The sequence below is a fragment of the Carcharhinus amblyrhynchos genome, chromosome 4 (assembly GCF_965287045.1).
Source record: "Carcharhinus amblyrhynchos chromosome 4, sCarAmb.v2.hapA, whole genome shotgun sequence".
Lineage (NCBI taxonomy): Eukaryota > Metazoa > Chordata > Chondrichthyes > Carcharhiniformes > Carcharhinidae > Carcharhinus > Carcharhinus amblyrhynchos.
In genome coordinates, this window is record NC_137327.1 from 1125281 (window position 1) to 1139404 (window position 14124).

General features: G+C 45.1%; 1 protein-coding gene across 13 annotated transcripts in view; it reads left to right on the plus strand.

Moving 5' to 3' along the window:
• cbfa2t3 (CBFA2/RUNX1 partner transcriptional co-repressor 3) overlaps positions 1-14124 on the plus strand; it is a 147656-nt gene that overhangs the window by 15257 nt on the left and 118275 nt on the right. For 11 of the 13 annotated variants that reach the window (XM_080186627.1, XM_080186617.1, XM_080186621.1 and 8 more), the window contains exon 2: positions 1516-1794. The gene's annotated coding sequence lies outside the window, so the exon portion shown is untranslated. Of the gene's footprint in view, positions 1-1515; positions 1795-9835; positions 9963-14124 lie in introns of all 13 variants that reach the window. The other 2 variants (XM_080186618.1, XM_080186620.1) reach the window with 1 other exon arrangement.

The following is a 14124-nucleotide window of genomic DNA, read 5'->3' on the forward strand; positions in this document are numbered from 1 at the left end:
CATGACCTACCACGCACAAAGCCATGTTGACTCTCCCTAATAAGTCCCTGTCCATCCAAATATTTGTAGATCCTATCTCTTAGTACTCCTTCTAAAAATTTACCTACTACTGACATCAAACTTACTGGACTATAATTTCCTGGATTACTTTTTGAGCCTTTTTTAAACAACGAAACAACATGTGGGTTGGGAAATCCCTTCATCCCAGGAATCAACAGAGCGAACCTTCTGAGGCAGCACAGTAGCACAGTGGTTAGCACTGCTACCTCACAGTGCCAGCGGCCCAGGTTCGATTCCTGGTTTGGGTGACTATATGTGGTATGGCTCCTGCTCTGACCAAGACCGCAAGAAACTGCAAAGGGTTGTGAATGTAACCCAGTCCATCGCACAAACCAGCCATCCATCCATCCGTCTTCTGCTGGAAAGAGATATATAAGTCTGTACGTTCTCCTTGTATCTGCGTGGGTTTCCTCCGGGAGCTCCAGTTTCCTCTCACAGCCCAAAAGATATGTTGGTTAGGTGCATTGGCCATGAAAAATTTTCCCTCAGCACACCCAAACAAAATTGTGCCCAGTGCTCCATGTGTAATCTCACCAATGCTGCGTACAGCTGTAACAAGACGTTCCCACTTTTACATTCTATTCCCCTCGCAATAAACATCAACATTCCATTTACCCTCTGAATCACTGCTGTACCTGTAAGGTATTGTTTTTGGTTCATGTACAAGGACACTCAGATCTCTCTGTCCTCTCTGTAGTCTCTATTTAAATAGAATTCTGCTTTTCTATTCTTGTTACCTCCTTAATAATGGATTGCTACATTTTGCCAATGACAGATGTTAGACTAACTGACCTAAAGTTTCCTGCTTTCTATCTCCCTCCTTCCTTGAATAGTTGTGTCGCATTTGCGAGATCGAACAGAAGGTGTGAGCATATGGGAGGAAAGGGATTTTGGGAGGCTGTGTATCTGGTTATATCAGAGGATTTGGACATCCACAGTGATGCTGATAGAGCTTGTCATTTTCAGTATTGTGCCTGGAACAGGAAAGGAGAGGGGAGTTATTATAATTTCTGACTGTGAGAAGCAGAGGGCAGTGTATTTGATCAAAGCCTGCATTCAGAAAGTGGCAGATGCAATGCTCTGGAGGGATGATGGAGTTTATTGAGATCTTTGAAACTGCAATGTTCCTGCTGGTTTTAGTGTTTGCTAATGTACTGGGTAAGCATCGATTAATGGAATTGTTCTCCAGGTCAATCCTATGGTGTACGTTGATAATTTGACCTGGACATTACTGCAATGTAGCAATGAACTAAGGATTGACAGATAGATTTAAAAACCTGAGTAAATACTGAAGGGTGTGGGAAGCTTGTGCATAATGAACGTGTATCTGGTGTGGGAACAGGGGAAGGGCGTAGCTGGGTGTGATTATTAAGGATTGACTAAATGCTATGTGAGCTGCTTAGATTGTGCATGCATTTAAACGATGTTGGTACAGATTATTTTAATTTTGTTTAGGTCAATTTTGGAGTACAATGAAATACTGAGAGTATCTTTGGACAGCGTTCCCTCAGAAGAGGACTGAAATGCAAAGAATGCGACAAAGATGAAGCTTATGCTCTCTGTTTGGAATGGGCACTCCTCGAGCTGAGCTTGTTTTTGGAGAAAAGAAGATTGTGATGAGAGATGATATGAATCTGTTAAAGCTCTGTGAAGAGTGGATAATGTAATTTGAGCAGGGATTACATTCAGGGCATGGGTGCAACATTAACCAGCCTGAACCGAGATTGCAAACAGGTAAGATAAACTTTTTGAAACATCCAATTAAAGAGCTGAGTGAACCCCTTTATACCTGCAAAGCCCGTTCTTACAGGTAGCTAATTAACTAGCATTGGACACTTGATGTTTTTGTGTTTGGAATCTTGCAATCAGTGAAACGAGACTGGACAGGCTTTCATGACATTGTTACTGATTAGACTGAGATCCATGACTTTCATTCCAGGTCAGGAGAACCCTGTTAACAATTTTGTACAATGGACTTTTGTCCATTCAGAAGGCCTTCAGAAGGCAAAACTAGTAACTATAATTCGATCAGTTTTAACATAGGTATAGAGAATGACAGGTCTGGCCCAAAAGTTAAAATTCTAAATTGGGGCAACACCAATTTTGATGGTATCAGTCAGGATAGTCTGTGGGTGGGAGGCTTTCAAAAGTGCGTTAACCACATTCAGGAAAGCACATTCCTCTTAGAGTGAAGGGCAAGGCCAGTAGAAGTAGGGAACCCTGGATGTCTCGGGATATTGAGGCCCTGGTCAAGTAGAAGAAGGAGGCACGTGACATGCATAGGCAGCTGGGATCGAGTGAATCCCTTGAAGAGCAAAGCGGGTGTAGGAGTAGAGTTAAGAGAAAAATTATGAGGGCAAAATGGGGACATGAGATTGTTTTGGCAGATAAGCCAAAGGAGAATCTAGAGAGCTTCTACAAATACATAAAAGGCAAAAAAGTAACCACAGAGAGAGTAGGACCTCTTAAGAATCAACAAGGACGCCTGTGTGCAGATCCACAAGAGACGGGTGAGATCCTAAATGAATATTTCTCATCAGTACTTACTGTTGAGAAAAGCATGGATGTTAGGGAACTTGGGAAATAAATAGTGATGTCTTGAGGAGTGTACATAATACAGAGAAGGAGGTGCTGGAAGTCTTAAAGCGCAGAAAGGTGGATATATTCTGGGACCTAATGAAGTGTATCCCAGGACACTGGGAGGCTAGGGAGGAAATTGCAGGTCCCCTAGCAATTTGAATCATTGATAGTCACAGGTGAGTGCCTGAAGATTGGAGAGTGGTAAATGTTCTGCCTTTGTTTAAAAAGGGCTTCAGGGAAAAACCTGGGAACCACAGGCCGGTGAGCCTCACATCTGTAGTGGGTAAGTTGTTAGAAGATATTTTGAGAGCCAGGATCTACAGGCATTTAGAGACACAAGGACTGATTAGGGACAGTCAGCATGGTTTTGTGAGTGGAAAATCATGTCTCATAAATTTGATTGAGTTTTTTGAAGGGGTAACCAAGAAAGTAGATGAGGGCAGTGCAGTTGATGTTGTCTACATGGACTTTAGTAAGGCCTTTGATATGGTACCACATGGTAGGTTGTTGCATAAAGTTAAATCTCATAGGATCCAGGGTGAGGTAGCTAAACGGTTAGAAAATTGGCTTGATGACAGAAGGCAGAGAGTGGTTGTTTTTCAAACTGGAGGCCTGTGACCAGGGGTGTGCCTCAGGGATCAGTGCTGGGCCCACTGTTATTTTTCATTTATATTAATGATTTGGATGAAAATATAGGAGGCTTGGTTTGTAAGTTTGCAAATAACACCAAGATTGGTGGCATGTTGGATAATGAAGAAAGTTATCTCCAATTACAACAGGATCTTGATCAATTGGGCCAGTGGGCTGACAAATGGCAGATGGAGTTCAATTTAGATAAATGTGAGGTGATGCATTTTGGTAGATTGAACCAGGGCAGGACTTATTCAGTTAATGGTAGGGCACTGGGGAGAGTTATAGATCAAAGAGATCAAGGGCTACAGGTTCATAGCTCCTTGAAAGTGGAGTCACAGGTGGACAGAATGGTGAAGAAGACATTCGGCATGCTTGATTTCATTGGTCACAACATTGAATACAGGAGTTGGGACGTCTTGTTGAAGTCGTACAAGACATTGGTAAGGCCACACTTGGAATACTGTATGCAGTTCTGGTCACCCTATCATAGAAAGGATATTAAAGATTTACTGGGATGCTACCAGAACTTGAGAGTTTGAGTTATATGGAGAGGCTGGATAGACTGGGACTTTTTTCCCTGGAGCGCAGAAAGCTGAGAGATGAGGGGCATAGATCAGCTAGATAGCCAATATCTTTTCCCAAAGGTAAGTGAGTGTAAAACTGGAGGGGAGAGTGTAAAGTGAGAGGAGAGAATACAAAAGTATCCAGAGGGGCAATGTTTTCATGCAGAGAGTGGTGAGTGTCTGGAATAAGCTGCCAGAGGTAGTAGCAGAGGCGGGTACAATGTTGTCTTTTGAAAAGCGTTTAGATAGTTACATGGGTATGATGTGTATAGAGGGATATGGGTCAAACACGGGCAATTGGGATTAGTTTAGGAGTTTAAAAAAAAAGCGTGGTATGGACAAGTTGGGCCGAAGGGCCTGTTTCCAAACTATGAACCTCTATGACTCTGTGAGAAGATGGAATATTATGCAGGTAGGAACAGATGTGACAGGCTGTAGGCTTTATAATGTGCACAGATGACTGAAATTTAGAGTGAACCTATGTAATCTAAATAGTCTCTGAGGATTTTACAATCCCGTTGATGCAGGAATATGTAATTTGTTCCTTGGGGCTAATGGGGGAATCAGTGCACAATGGAATGTTTGTATCAAGACAGCGATTGTATTCTAACACTCTCCATAGAGGCCTGTAAGGAGAACAATAGGATTTCTAGAAATGGTAAATTTACCTTTGCTTTGAAGGACCTACCCCTCTCCATGTCTCTTTCCTCCACTCCCCACCCTCCCCTCCCCCCCACCCCCACTATAGACCAGTTAATGTAACATCTATCATCGGGAAAATGTCAGTCATTATAAAGGATGTAACAGCAGAGCATTTAGAAATACATAAAATAATCAAGCAGAGTCAGCACGGCTTCATGAGGAGAAATCATGCCTGGCAGATTTGTTAGAATTCTTTGAAGTGGTAATGAGCAGGGTAGATAAAGAGGAACCAATAAATGTAATATACTTGGATTTCCAATAAGTATTTGCTAAAGTACCAAACAAAACACTACTTAATGAGATTGTAACCCATAGTGTTAGGAGTGATATATTAGCACGGATAGAGGATTGGCTAATTAATCAAAGACAGAGATTTGGAGTAAGAGGGGAATTTTCAGGATGACAACTTGTAACTAGTGGCATGGTGGGTTCAGGGCGAATTCCCATCTCCATGGCTATTCGCTCAGCCTCATTGTTTTAACACTGCATTTATTTCCAGCCACTGATCCTTCATAGAAAGCTCAGAGTCTTTGAAATACCTTCAAACTCATTGAAAAACATTGTTTCCCTTCAATTCCAGTTCAGTCCTTTTATCTGCCGTTTGGTTGACAGCTATGTTTATTTACCTTCTCTTCCATGTTTGAGAGCATCTAAGCTTGATTGACAGCTGTGGCTTCTTCAAAGGACATAAGTCCTCTTTACAGACCACTCATTCCCTGTACTCATTGGAGTTTAGAAAAATGAGAGGCAACCTTATTGAGACATATAGAATGCTCAGGGGGTTTATCAGGGTAGGTACTGAGTAGTCATTTCCCCTTATAGAAGAATCTAGGGCCAGAGGACACAGTCTGAGTAAGAGGGTCACCAATTTAAGACGGAGATGAGGACGAATTTCTTGCCTTTGAGGGGAGTGAATCTGTGCAATTCTTTACCATAGAGAGATGTTGAGGCTGTATCATTGAATATGTTCAAGACTAAGATAGCCGGATTTTTAGTCTGTAAGGGAATTGAGGGTTACAGGGATAAGGCGGGAAAGCGGAGTTGAAGATTATCATATCAGAATTTTCCTGATCCCATTGAATGACAGAGTTGACCTGATGGGCCAAATGACCTACTTTGGTCCACCTGTCCTTTGGTATTATGGCCCCTGATCCCCTCACCCAGTCCGTCTTCTGCCCACACCCTCAGGATATCAGTTGTCTTTTGCTCCAATTTATAGAATCTTTGGATAATACAGACTTCATCCTCCCATTTTTCCAAACCTCCTCATTTTCTCTTGGCGCCTGGGATTCAGCCCTTTATCGAACGGACCATCTTGTGATTTTCCTTCATGTTCTTGAAAATATTACAGCTCTCCAGCTCTGAGAAAGAGTCATACAGACTTGAAACGGTAACTCTGTTTCTTTCTCCATAGATGCTCCCAAAACTGCTGAGTTATTCCAGCATTTACTGTTTTATTTCAAGTTGATGTTGCTGTTCCAAAGACAACAAGCTCAATTTCCTTAGTCTTTATCTATAATTTAAATTCCTCAAAGCTGGACTAATTTTCCTTGCTGTCTCTATCCTCCCTCAGTTGCAATAATTTCCCTCTAATTAATTCATATATGTCTAGAACACAAAAGGAGGCCATTCAGCTCATCATGTTCAGCTCAACCAATAAACATCTGACAACACTAATCCCATTTTCCAACACTTGGCCCATTGCCCTGGAGATTACAGCAGCACAAGTGAATATCTAAATACTTCTTAAATGCGATGAGAATGTTTGACTCACACACCCTTTCAGACAGTGCGTTCCAGACTCCCATCACCCTCTGACTGAAGAAGTTTCTCCTCAACTCCCCTCTTAGCTTCTCCCTCTTACCTTGAATCTCTGTCTCTTGGTTACTGAGTCCTCTACTGATGGGAAAGGGTCCTTCCTATTCACCCTATCTCTACACCTTGTAATCTTATACAACTCTATCAGCTCCTCTCTTAATTTTCACTGCTTCAAGGAAAATAGCCCCAGCCTATCCAATCTTTCTTCATAGCTCAGAACTCCCAGCCCAGGCAACGTCCTGGTAAATCCCTCTGCACCTTCTCCAGTGCAATCACATCCTTCCTATAATGTGATGTGAACTGTGAGCAGTACTCCCTTTATGGCCTAACTCTCGGTGATCCTTGAATGAATAGAGCATTGAAAATATTCGAATGGCTCTGATGAGCATCTTATATAGCAACCATACAATCTCCTATAAAGCCTATTGCTGTATAAATGAACCCCAGCAATCTGTTGCCTTTTTATTGTGGTTTTGTCATGCACTGAAGGATTCATAGATTAACACAATAACATTTCAATTTCTGTCTTTGGAGCAACTGATTAACGCTCACTGCACTCCTGGAATGCTCCATGGCTTATATGTAGTTACCACTCAGTAACCCGTCTCATCGCCCCATCTCATCGCCCCATCTCACCAGGTCTCTTTCTCTATCCTGATTGTTTAGATTGACTGTAATACAAACAGATTCACTTTGGGACTGTTAGTTTAACAATTAGAACATCTTAAGGAATGAGTTTAAAGGAAGACAGATGCTTGATTGATGTTCAGGTGCTAGACAGGAGAAATGCTTACATCACAGGCAGCTAATGCAGTGCAACAAACCAAACCCTTTAAAACATTTTTGTTTAAATGAAACAAGTACATAAAAGCAATAAAAAAAACAAGTGAGACAATCATTGAAGGGAAACAGCAGTTAGAAAGGGCCTGAGTTGGACGGGTTTAGGAACCGTCAGGAATATTAATAAACTCCACAGAATACCGTGCTGGTCCTTTAGTTATATTATCAGAAGCTTGTCTTTGTCAACCTGCATTAATATTGACTGCGGAAGACAGATAGGGGATGGTTAATGCCAGAACTCAGCTTTTATCTGCCAGAAGCAGACAGAGCCTGAGCTGTTATCAGCAGAGAGCAGAGTGTGTACGGAAAAGCCTCCTCTCTAAGTTAGCACTCACTGGCTTATTTGACAGGGAATAGATTCACTTTCAAACAAATGCGAGAGTTTGGGTGTATTGGTGAATAAAGGGATAGGGAGCAGAGCAGATTTTGCTTTCATATTTAGTTTCCACATACCATTCTCAAGTGTTCCTCTCCCACTCATTCCACTCATACTTCTTCTGCTTTTGCCAGTTACCATCTCTCCTCTGCCTTCAATCCCACTCAATTGTAATTTAACGTCAAATATCTTGTCCTGTTGTTCAATTCTGGGATATTTTGAATCCCATGTGGAGCACTGTGGCTCACCTCATTGTAGTACTGAATGAGTGCCACACTGTCTGAGGGTCAGTACTGAATGAGTGCCACACTGTCAGAGGGTCAGTGCTGAGGGAGTGCCGCACTGTCAGAGGGTCAGTGTTGAGGGAGTGCTGCCCTATCAGAGGGTCAGTGCTGAGGGAGTGCCGCCCTGTCAGAGGGTCAGTGCTGAGGGCGTGCCACACTGTCAGAGGGTCAGTCCTGAGGGAGTGCCACACTGTTAGGGGGTCAGTGCTGAGGGAGTGCCACACTGTCAGAGGGTCAGTACTGAGGGAGTGCCGCACAGTCAGAGGGTCTGTACTGAGGGTGTGCTGCATTGTCAGAGGGTCAGTGCTGAGGGAGTGCCGCACTGTCAGAGGGTCAGTACTGAGGGAGTGCCGCACTGTCAGAGGGTCAGTACTGAGGGAGCGCCACACAGTCAGAGGGTCAGTACTGAGGGTGTGCTGCATTGTCAGAGGGTCAGTGCTGAGGGAGTGCCGCACTGTCAGAGGGTCAGTACTGAGGGAGTGCCACACTCAGAGGGTCAGTACTGAGGGAGTGCCGCACTGTCAGAGGATCAGTGCTGAGGGAGTGCCGCACTGTCAGAGGGTCAGTGCTGAGGGAGTGCCGCACTGTCAGAGGGTCAGTGCTGAGGGAGTGCCGCACTGTCAGAGGGTCAGTGCTGAGGGAGTGCCGCACTGTCAGAGGGTCAGTGCTGAGGGAGTGCCGCACTGTCAGAGGGTCAGTGCTGAGGGAGTGCCGCACTGTCAGAGGGTCAGTGCTGAGGGAGTGCCGCACTGTCAGAGGGTCAGTGCTGAGGGAGTGCCGCACTGTCAGAGGGTCAGTGCTGAGGGAGTGCCGCACTGTCAGAGGGTCAGTGCTGAGGGAGTGCCGCACTGTCAGAGGGTCAGTACTGAGGGAGTGCCGCACTGTCAGAGGGTCAGTACTGAGGGAGTGCCGCACTGTCAGAGGGTCAGTACTGAGGGAGTGCCGCACTGTCAGAGGGTCAGTACTGAGGGAGTGCCGCACTGTCAGAGGGTCAGTACTGAGGGAGTGCTGTACTGTTTTTCAGATGTTTTATCCAAGTCCTCTCTGTCCTCCCGGTTTGATGTAAAAGATCTTGTTGTAGTATTCAGTGAAGAGCAGACCAGTGTCCTGACTAATGTTTATCCTTCAACCAAAAACACTGAGAAATCGATGATTTGGTCATGATGTCGTGGCTGTTTGTGGAAATTTGCTGGTCAGAAACTGTGTTTCATGTTTCCTATGTTTCAGAATTGTTTCATTCGCTGTAAAATACCCTGTGACACCTTGAGGTCATGAAAGGGTTGCGGAAGCACAAGAATGAGGAGCAGGAGGATGCCATTTGTCACTGGAGCCGGCTTCACTATTCGATCAGATCTGACTTGGCCTCAACTCTACTCTCCTGTCTGTCCCCCATCGCCCTGAACTCAAAATACCTGTTCAATGCCTCAGCCATTTTCTCATTTCCAGTTATTAAATCCCCCTTCTTATCCTCCAAAGGATTAATGTTTACCTTAGCCATTTCTTTTCGTTTTATATATTTGTAGAAACTTTTGCTATCTGTTTTTATACTCTGAGCTAGTTTACTCTCATAATCTATCTTACTTTTCTTTATAGCTTTTTTTGTGGCTTTCTGTTGACGTTTAAAGATTTCCCAATCCTCTAGTTTCCCACTAATCCTTGTCACATTGTGTGCATTTTCTTTCAGTTTGGTACCCTCCTTTATTTCCTGAGATATCCATGGCTGATTAACTCTCTTCCTACAGTCCTTCCTTATCACTTTGAAAATTGCCTTGAAAGCCCTCCACTGTTTCTCAATTGTTCCAACATGAAGATTTTGGTCCCAGTCTATCTTAGCCAGCTCCTCCCTCATCCCATTGTAGTCTCCTTTGTTTAAGCACAAGACACCAATATTTGATTTTAAATTCAACCATACTGTGATCGCTCCTTCCGAGAGAATCTCTAACTGTAAGATCATTAATTATTCCTGTCTCATTACACAGGACCAGATCTAGGATAACTTGCTCCCTTGTTGATTCTATTACATACTGTTGAAGGAATCTATCGCGGTTACATTCTATGAACCCTCCTCAAGGCTGCCTTGGCCAACCTGGTTTGACCAATTGACAGGTAAATTGAAGTCTCCCATGATAATTGCTGTACCTATTTTACATGCATCAGTTATTTCCTTGTTTATTGCTTACCCCACTGTAAGGTTATTTGGTGGCCCATAGACTACACTTATCTGGCTTTTTCTCCTTGCTATTTTTAATTTCCATCCAAATCGATTCAACCCTTTTCTCCATAGAACCTGTATCATCTCTCACTACTGACCTAATGTCATCCTTAAACATCAGAGCTACACCATCTCTCTTATCTTCCTGTCTGTCCCTCCGAACAATCTGTTACCAGTGGATATTTAACTGCCAGTCGTGACCACCCTGCAACCATATCGCTGTAATGGCCACTAAATCATACTCATTCGCGATGATTTGTGCTAACAACTCATTTACCTTGTTTTGAATGTTACGAGCATTGAGGTAAAGTGCCCTTATGTTAGTTTTTGTACCTTTTTGAACCCTAATACCTCCATTAATAACATCTCCTGAGTTTTTCTCCCTTTAACTTGTTTTGAAATTTTCCATGTAGTTGAATTGAGGTAGAATTGAGTTTGAAACTCTCCTGTGGAGTACAGTATATTTAATCTAGTTGCCTTTGTCAATTGCTGCTTGCAATATTCATACCCACCTCTGAACAATCAACCCAAACTTCAAACCCATAGCTCTTAGAGCCATGTCGCTGATGTGTTGCTTGCTGTTTCTCTGCTTCTGTGCAGTACTTCCCTGAAGGACATGTCAGTAATAAGTGTGAGTCTCTGTTCTTTGCTTCCACTGATAACACTGCTGCTCTCTCTTGTGCTGAATGATTGACCTTGCTTCCCTTTCTTCATGTGAAGTTACTGTCTGTTATCTATAATTAAACTGGCAAACTCTGACGGGACAATTAGGGTTATCAGATTCAGCAGCTGCCTCTTCTTCCCCCTCCCCGCTGGTTCTGTCTGTTATCACTGCCTTTGTGTTGAAAATATTAGCCACACAAACAGTGTATAATTGGGGTGAATCTGTTCACATTCCACCATCTCCCCACCCTACCTGTGGAATGAGGGGTGCTGTACTGTGAGAAATAGCAATGAGTATCTGAGTCACACATTGCTCCTCATGGTGGGAGCTTTCAGCTCCAGCAGAGTGTCGCTGTGAGTGAGGCAGCAGTGGGGAGGGGGGTGGGGTATTTGTAAGTTTAAACAAGGTTAGAACATAAGAACATAAGAAATAGGAGCAGGAGTAGGCCATCTAGCCCCTCGAGCCTGCCCTGCCATTCAATAAGATCATGGCTGATCTGTCGTGTCTCAGTTCCACATTCCCGCCCTCTCCCCATAACCCTTAATCCCCTCTCTTATCAAAAACCCATCAACCCTCTTCTTAAAAATATTTAGCGAGGCAGCCTCCACCACTTCAACAGGCAGAGAATTCCAGAGATTCACCACCCTTTGAGTGAAGAAGTTCCTCCTCAACTCCGTTCTAAACCGCCCCCCCTTTATCTTGAGGCTGTGCCCCCTAGTCCTACTGTCCTTTCTGAGCGGGAAGAGTCTCTCCACCTCTATCCTATCCATCCCATTCATCATCTTATATGTCTCAATGAGATCTCCCCTCATTCTTCTAAACTCCAATGAGTACAAGCCCAATTTATTCAGCCTCTCCTCATAGCTCAACCCCCTCAACTCCGGCATCAGCCTAGTAAACCTCCTCTGCACTCCCTCCAAGGCCAAAATATCCTTGCGTAAGTACGGCACCCAAAACTGCACAGTGCAGCACTCCCTTAGAGCTCTCTGCAGAGAGGTATCAGTCTCCATTTGAGAGTGAACCATATGGCTCTGAATCAGGAGAACCACACACTGATACTGACAGCTGACACATCACTCACTGTACCTCACCAAGTGCCTTTTAACTCCAGACATAATGGTGGTTGCTGACAGCTGTGAAGGGAGTCGTGGGTGAGTTCAGTCCTGTCATTTGCCATTTCCTGGGATTACAGTGCACTGTAATTTGATCCATTCTTATTTTTCCATCGATGCCCTTAACCAGCTGGAGCCTGAGGCCTCTTAGTGCATCAATAACTCAGCAACTCTGAAGTAACTCTTTTAAAATACACTTGTTGCCCTCTCGCACTTGCAGTGATCTCTGGTTACTCTTTGTTAGTTTGTTCCAAGTACGCTTCCTGCATTTACACTAATTGATGGGGGGATTGGGCAGTGTACAGAGGGAGGGTGATGGGGGTAGGGATTGGGCAGTGTACAGAGGGAGGGTGATGGGAGTAGGGATTGGGCAGTGTACAGAAGGAGGGTGATGGGGGTAGGGATTGGGCAGTGTACAGAAGGAGGGTGATGGGGGTAGGGATTGGGCAGTGTACAGAGGGAGGGTGATGGGGGTAGGGATTGGGCAGTGTACAGAGGGAGGGTGATGGGGGTAGGGATTGGGCAGTGTACAGAGGGAGGGTGATGGTGGTAGGGATTGGGCAGTTGTACAGAGGTAGGGTGATGGGGGTAGGGATTGGGCAGTGTACAGAGGGAGGGTGATGGGGGTAGGGATTGGGCAGTGTACAGAGGGAGGGTGATGGGGGTAGGGATTGGGCAGTGTACAGAGGGAGGGTGATGGGGGTAGGGATTGGGCAGTGTACAGAGGGAGGGTGATGGGGGTAGGGATTGGGCAGTGTACAGAGGGAGAGTGATGGTGGTAGGGATTGGGCAGTGTACAGAGGGAGGGTGATGGGGGTAGGGATTGGGCAGTGTACAGAGGGAGGGTGATGGGGGTAGGGATTGGGCAGTGTACAGAGGGAGGGTGATGGTGGTAGGGATTGGGCAGTGTACAGAGGGAGGGTGATGGGGGTAGGGATTGGGCAGTGTACAGAGGGAGGGTGATGGTGGTAGGGATTGGGCAGTGTACAGAGGGAGGGTGATGGGGGTAGGGATTGGGCAGTGTACAGAGGGAGGGTGATGGGGGTAGGGATTGGACAGTGTACAGAGGGAGGGTGATGGGGGTAGGGATTGGGCAGTGTACAGAGGGAGGGTGATGGGGGTAGGGATTGGGCAGTGTACAGAGGGAGGGTGATGGGGGTAGGGATTGGGCAGTGTACAGAGGGAGGATGATGGGGGTAGGGATTGGGCAGTGTACAGAGGGAGGGTGATGGGGGTAGGGATTGGGCAGTGTACAGAGGGAGGGTGATGGGGGTAGGGATTGGGCAGTGTACAGAGGGAGGGTGATGGTGGTAGGGATTGGGCAGTGTACAGAGGGAGGGTGATGGTGGTAGGGATTGGGCAGTGTACAGAGGGAGGGTGATGGGGGTAGGGATTGGGCAGTGTGGTGGGAATCTGGAATGCTTGGGAGGCCAGAAACATTACAACCTTCAAAAAATATTTAGATGAGCACTTGAACTTTAATAACATTGAAGGAGATAGGGCAAGAGCAGGTAAATTGGATTAGCGTGCCTTTAGTGGTAATTATTGCAGAGGAAACCCACACAGACATGGGGAGAATGTGCAAACTCCACACAGTCACCCAAGGCCAGAATTGAACTCGGATCCCAGGCGCTGTGAGGCAGCAGTGCTAACCACTGTGCCACTGTGTTACCCCTGGCTGCAGTTACTCTCCAAATCAGTTCTTATTTTTTCCTGGTGAGAGCAGCTGAACTGAGGCCTGTCTGAACACAGCGCTTGAAAATTAAGAAAAGTTACTCAGGTGAAACCCACTACCATCGGCAGAGGGCAGCAGTACTCTACATTCACATTCTGCCTCTCATTGTGGCACCTATTCACTGCTGCACCAGTCTACAGAGTGATTTGGCTCACCGCCCTTTAATAAATAGAACAGGCTATGTGGACATCCCTGATATTTAGTCTCCAGGGGATAGGCTGGTTTGGGCCTTGGTTGTGGGGATCCTTCAAGACTGAGGCCCTGCTTCTGTAATCCAGTCAATATGTAGGACTGCTCCGAGGGAGCATCCACAGAGAGTCATAGACAATCCAAGAGGAACTTCATGTTTGTATTTATTTAATAAAGCAGCTCATAATCCAAGTACAACAAAGACCCACACTTGTATGTTCAAGTTGAGTTATACTGGAACTGCCAGCACCTGTGCCCTGCCACTCGATATAGCATTCTCATCTCTACCTGTTACATATTTCATGGTTACATGATTGCTTTAAGAGCTGGTCACATGATTTGATGGTGATGTCATT